The following is a 5,631-nucleotide window of genomic DNA, read 5'->3' as shown; positions in this document are numbered from 1 at the left end:
GGGACGAAAATAAAGCCACAAGAACCCTGAGCGTTCCATACGTGTTCCTTCTCAAGACGCGAGACGCTATCATATCGAATACACCAGATGCTCTGCTGGAGAAGGAGGTGCAATCTCCTCCTGTACTAGTCAGATCCGATTTGACGGCACACACACACAAATAATAATAATAATAATAATAATAATAATAATAAATTAAAACTTCAGAAACACAATGGTGGCTTAGGTGAGTCAATTACTCAGCAACAAGTCAAGGTGATAAATGAGGGTATGACTTACTTTTCTCTTAACTACTTCCACTAAAGAAAAACCTTTCAGTCTTAGTTATTGTGTTTGCCATAAAAGAAATATCACAAGTGAATAGTTGTGAGTGAGAGAACAGGTAACATAAGTAAGCTTTGCTACAGAGAAATAGGTGATTTCTGAGATGAGTTTGGAGATAAGATAAGCTCACATGAAAATTTAATCGAGAAAGAATAATATTACATAAGATTGAGAGTACAATTAAGTGTTACAGAATTCTAATTCTTCTCAGTGTTAGTCAGAATTTCTTATGATCCACACAGCTGAATGCCTTTTCATGGCAAATAAAACACAAGTAAATATTTTTCTGGTGTTCTCTGCTATCAGCCAAAATCCACCTGATATCAACAGTGATATTATATACCTCATTCTATATATATCCCATATAGTCTTCTGAATCCAGCTTGAATTTCTGGCCATTCTCTGACATTTTTTAAACAACCTTCATCAAGATATTACTTATATTTTATATTTACATAATATTGCTAGTACTATTAGATCATTTCTGAATTCTGTTGGGTCATCTCTTGAAAAGGGCCAGTATCAGTCTATCTCAGCACACTAATGCAACTCTGGACATGTTGTCAATCTGTACGTGTTCCATTTCATTTTATACAACTTCCAATTTTCCTAAATTATTTTTTCATTGATTTCACCTTCCAGTTATCAGTGAATGCTTGCAGTTGTTTGTCCTCATTTTGCATACTGCCACATCAGCAAACGAAGAAGAAAGGGAGTTCCAGAACATTTAACTGTGCTTATGTAAAATCTGTACATAGAGCAAGAAGCAGTCATTTGAAAAGGACAATTATATGCCGCATGGCTTAAAATCAGAAAAAGTATGCATCAAGGCTGCAACCTTTCTCCAAACTTATTCAACATGTATGCTGAAGAAGTAATTTGAGAGGGCCGGCTTTATGAAGAAGAACATGACGTCAAGATTAAAGGAAGACTAATGTCTACAGTATGCAGATGATTCCTTGCAGAAAGTGAAGACCTGAAGCACTTAATGAAGAAGCTTCCCATGTGGAAAAAGAATTGGTCACATTGAAATTAATAATAATAATAATAATAATAATAAAGAACTGGTCAACTATTTCAGGAAGAAGCATAAGATCAACAACCAATTGTTCTGAGGGAGAAGTCTAAGTTTCAAAGCATAGATGAAAAATAAGGCTGAAGATATTGATGAGATAACAGATCTTTCAACAAATGGCTACAGCACTGGACGTTCTCATTAGTCTATAGACATAGACTAACATTCTCATTAGTCTACTTGGACAATGGACTTGAGATTCATAATTGTGCCATCTCAAAGAAAGGTGATTCAACAGTGTGTGGAAAATATTGTTGTTGTTTTGTTAGGTGTCTTAGAGTCACCTATGACTAATAACGGCTCTTTTGAAGAACCAATCAGATCCTTGCCCTACCCTATGCAATCCTGATGATCTCTCATATGCTTGAGCCCACTGATCACTGTGTCACTCTATCTTGAGTCATCTTCTCTTTCACTGATCCTCTAACTTTTCTAGTATCATGTCTTTTTCCAAGGACTAGTTGCTTCTAATAACATAGGAAGCAAGTGAAAATATCATGGCTTGGATCAGGCCCATTTCAGTTTTTAAACTGTCATTCTTGATTGTAGATCCAATAAAATTAAATCATTGACAACTTCAAACTTTTCTCCAGCTATCATGATGTTGCCTATTGGTTCAGTGGTGAGTATTTTTGTCTTCTTAATGTTGCAATGTAATTAATATTGAAAGCTATAGTTTTTATTTTTTAAAAAACTTTATTTCATTGTGATTTTAACAAAGGTTTACAGAAATATTGGTCTTTCAAAAAATTTGTGGCTTTTAATCTTTTGCAGTAAGTGCTTCAAGTCTTCTTCACTCCCTACAAGCAAGGTTGTATCATCTACATAAGGCAGGTTGTTGATGAGTTTTCCTCCAATCCTGATGTCATTCATTCTTCTTCATATAGTCCAGCTTTTCAAATTATTTGCTCAGTACATATATTAAACATGTATGAAGAAAGCATACAAACCTGACACCCGTGCAGTGTTTCTAAACCATAAAGTGTTCTCTTGATCTATGTTTGGGTGTTGACTGGGGATTCAAGTAGGATGAGTTTCTTAGTAATTTTAGTCTTTTCTCCATCTACCATAATGTTCCTCCCATCTGTCTCTGAAAGACTCGCCAGAGGGTCACCTATGGGTCAGCTCCAACTGTATGGTACACACAACAACATAATAATGGTCCAGCGGTAAGGATTTCCTTGGTCTTTTTATGTCTAGATAGAATCCATATTGGAGGTTGTAAACTAAGGGTTATTGTTGTGTGCCATCAAGTCAGAACTGACCCATATTTCAAGGGGAAGAGACTGCCTATCCTCCTTCTAGGGAGCGTCTGGTGAATTCAAATTGCATTTCTTTAGGATTGCAGCACTGTTTTTTACCACTAGGCCACCAGAGTTCTCCAGACTTCTCCAGACTAAGGTTAAAACCATGAATTTCCTTTTATAAAGTTCTACATTGTAAGATTAAGGAGTAACGGTAATGGTGTGAGGGTGAAGTAGAGGAAATCTTCTGAACAGAAACCAAAACCTACCAAACAAGAAGCAGAGTACTGCGCATCACATTTCAGAATTTCATATTTTTCTATGATTAAGATGGCAACATGCCTCGGCAAGATCCAACGCCATACTTGGTAAAGCAACTTTCCTGAATGGAGAACCTGGGCCCATCATTAGCCCTCAGGTAACCCTAATCAGGAGGTATTTTCAGAAAAAAAAACTTTGGCCATTCGTTTTAAATTGTTAAAGGATCTCACAGCTGGAGGTGGAAACTGCAGCGATTACTGAAAATTGCTAACTGGAATCTTGCCTCTCTTATAGGAATGTGGGGTGAAGGGAAGGTTAACCCTCCTGCCCTCTCCTGCAATCTAGGGGAAGACAGGGAAAGAAGGAAGAAGACGCGCAGGCGGAAAAGGACAACATCACGTGACAGTCAGCATCACGTGTCGCTCATTCTTCAATTCCATTGGAGGGGATTATCGCTGAAAAGCAGAATCTTTGTTTTCCATTGGCTTTCTCTTAATGAGTTATGGATTCTTTTGTGTCGATATTTTCTACGTGAGAATACTAAGTCTGAACTACCTAGAATTTGAGATGTCGTTCCCGATAGAAAAAAAAAAACCAAAACCAACCAACCAAAAAACTCCTATTGACTCAAAACACTTTTTTACGTAAACCCCGAGAAAAAAGGAACAAAGGGATACAACCTTCAACTGAGACATCTTTTGTTCATTCCATCTTCACTTATTCGTTGAGGAAACATGACAGACAACTTCGCGAGTAGCAGGCACCATACGGTCTGTGTGGGCATCCTCGAAGGTCCTGGCCAGAGAATATCAGAGTGTCCTAGGCTATTTGTGGATTGCCCTTTCTTGTCATCACAGGACTACCTCCAAAATACTGTTTCGCTCTTAATAATGGATCATTCTTTCTTACATGAGTAAAAAAATTCCAGTTTTAGGGGGAAAATAGTCACAGTACTTGTTTTTCAGCTTGGGCTGCAGTGTGAAGGAATTGAATACCAACTCGCTGCAGCAACTGATTATATAATTTCGAATGGTTTCATGGCCGAGGTGGAGCCTGAATTCATCTGGAAACCCTTCAAAAATAGTATTAGCCAACAAACAACAGCTTTCGCTCTTTTTCATTTCTTTTAATACGACAGAGGAGAAGCAGATTGCTGAGCTTTAACTAGCTTTTAAAATATTGTTTTCTTTACGTATTTTTATTAGTTTACATGCACTCTTTCATATGGGGTGTGTTCCATCCATGTGCATTGTGTTGAACACAATCTTTCCTTTACATTGTTTTATTAATATATATTGTGTTTTATAAAATGATTCCTCTTTACTGGATTTTACATGATTAATTACTATTGATCTATGCCTATTAGCACCAGTCTTTTCAGATCCACCTTGAATCTTTCCTTCACACTCCTCTCACTGCCCCATCTGCCCTTCAGCTTCTGATATCCTTGCGATTTGCTCCTTGCTTTTTATCCGCCCCTCTTTTCTTTATCGCCTTCCTCTTTTGAACATTTATGTGTATCTTGCTCTGTTATCCTCCTCTCTTCACAATAACGGTTATAAATCTTGTTTTCTTTGCTTGGGGCGGTAGATGCTAGGAGTGAATGGTGTGTTGTGCTGTTATTACCTATATGTTGCATACCTTCTTAGTAAGAATGAAATGCTACTAAAATATTACCCCGAAGGCCCCACTGGGATTCGAACCCAGGATCTCCTGTTTACAAGACAGGCGCTTTAACCAACTAAGCCATGGAGCCAAGTGGCTCTAGGATCCTTGAAAGTGGCTTTTATTTACTTTCTAATGACAATGTTCTTGCCCTAATTCCATTACTCTGTATGTTTTCTTTGAAGTACATCTTTAAAATTAATACGAATCCGAAATAAATTTCTTACCAATTATTGTGGTATTTACAAGTATTTTTTATCATTTTTAATTTTATTGATTTTAATGAACTTTTAATTTTAATGGATTACAGAGATTTTTATTTTCCGTTCATTTATTGTTGCACTTTTCTCCCTGCCCACCCCTCCCCCCAGCAAATATATTTTCAAAGTTTAGAAACCGTCTACCATTGGGATATTTACAACCTGCACCCCTTTTCCCCCATCCGTCAGCAAAGGGGCAATGTGGTGCTCCACTCTCTCCCTGTCAGCACCTTCTTAACTACTGATCCACGTGGTTCTTGCCTCCCAAATCTTGCAGCCGCAGAGAACCATGTAGCTCCTAGCATTAACTGCCACCTGGGGAAAGAATGAGGTTCTGAGGTAATTACAGGAAAAAACTATGAAGGAATGCTGCGTACTCGGTTCTGAACCCATGTAAACGGAATATTTGAGGCTGGCAATGTACGGAATCTTGTGAGCTGACCTGTCAGGGTTGCTGTCATGAAGAAACTGAGTTGTGTCTCTGCAAGATACAGGTATATAATATATATATCATTGTCCTGATAAATTACATAGCTCTAATAGTTGTAAGAGGATCAGGGTGCAGTGCAATCCTCCCTAATCTCATCCCAACCCTAATCAGATATAAGGGGAGGCTTCCTTGGGTGTGTTCTGTCATTTATTGCCTTCAATTAGGAACTGACTTTGAGAGACTGTAAATCGCAAAGGAGGTTGCTTATCTTTCTTCCACCCTGCTCCGGGGAATTTGAAGGACCTTCTTTTAGGTTAGCAGCGCAATTTCCTACCCACTAGACCATCAATCTAGCTCACTAGTGATAAAAAA

General features: G+C 38.0%; 1 non-coding gene across 1 annotated transcript; it reads right to left on the bottom strand.

Moving 5' to 3' along the window:
• Positions 1-4,586: 4,586 nt before the first annotated feature.
• On the bottom strand, positions 4,587-4,660 carry TRNAT-UGU. Its single transcript has one exon. It is a non-coding gene; the product is annotated as a tRNA-Thr (tRNA).
• Between the last annotated feature and the right edge of the window lie 971 nt (positions 4,661-5,631).

Source organism: Elephantulus edwardii, unplaced genomic scaffold, assembly GCF_000299155.1.
Source record: "Elephantulus edwardii isolate Elephantulus edwardi_28Jun2011 unplaced genomic scaffold, EleEdw1.0 scaffold00433, whole genome shotgun sequence".
Classification (NCBI taxonomy): domain Eukaryota; kingdom Metazoa; phylum Chordata; class Mammalia; order Macroscelidea; family Macroscelididae; genus Elephantulus; species Elephantulus edwardii.
This window is presented reverse-complemented; position numbering and strand designations above follow the sequence as displayed.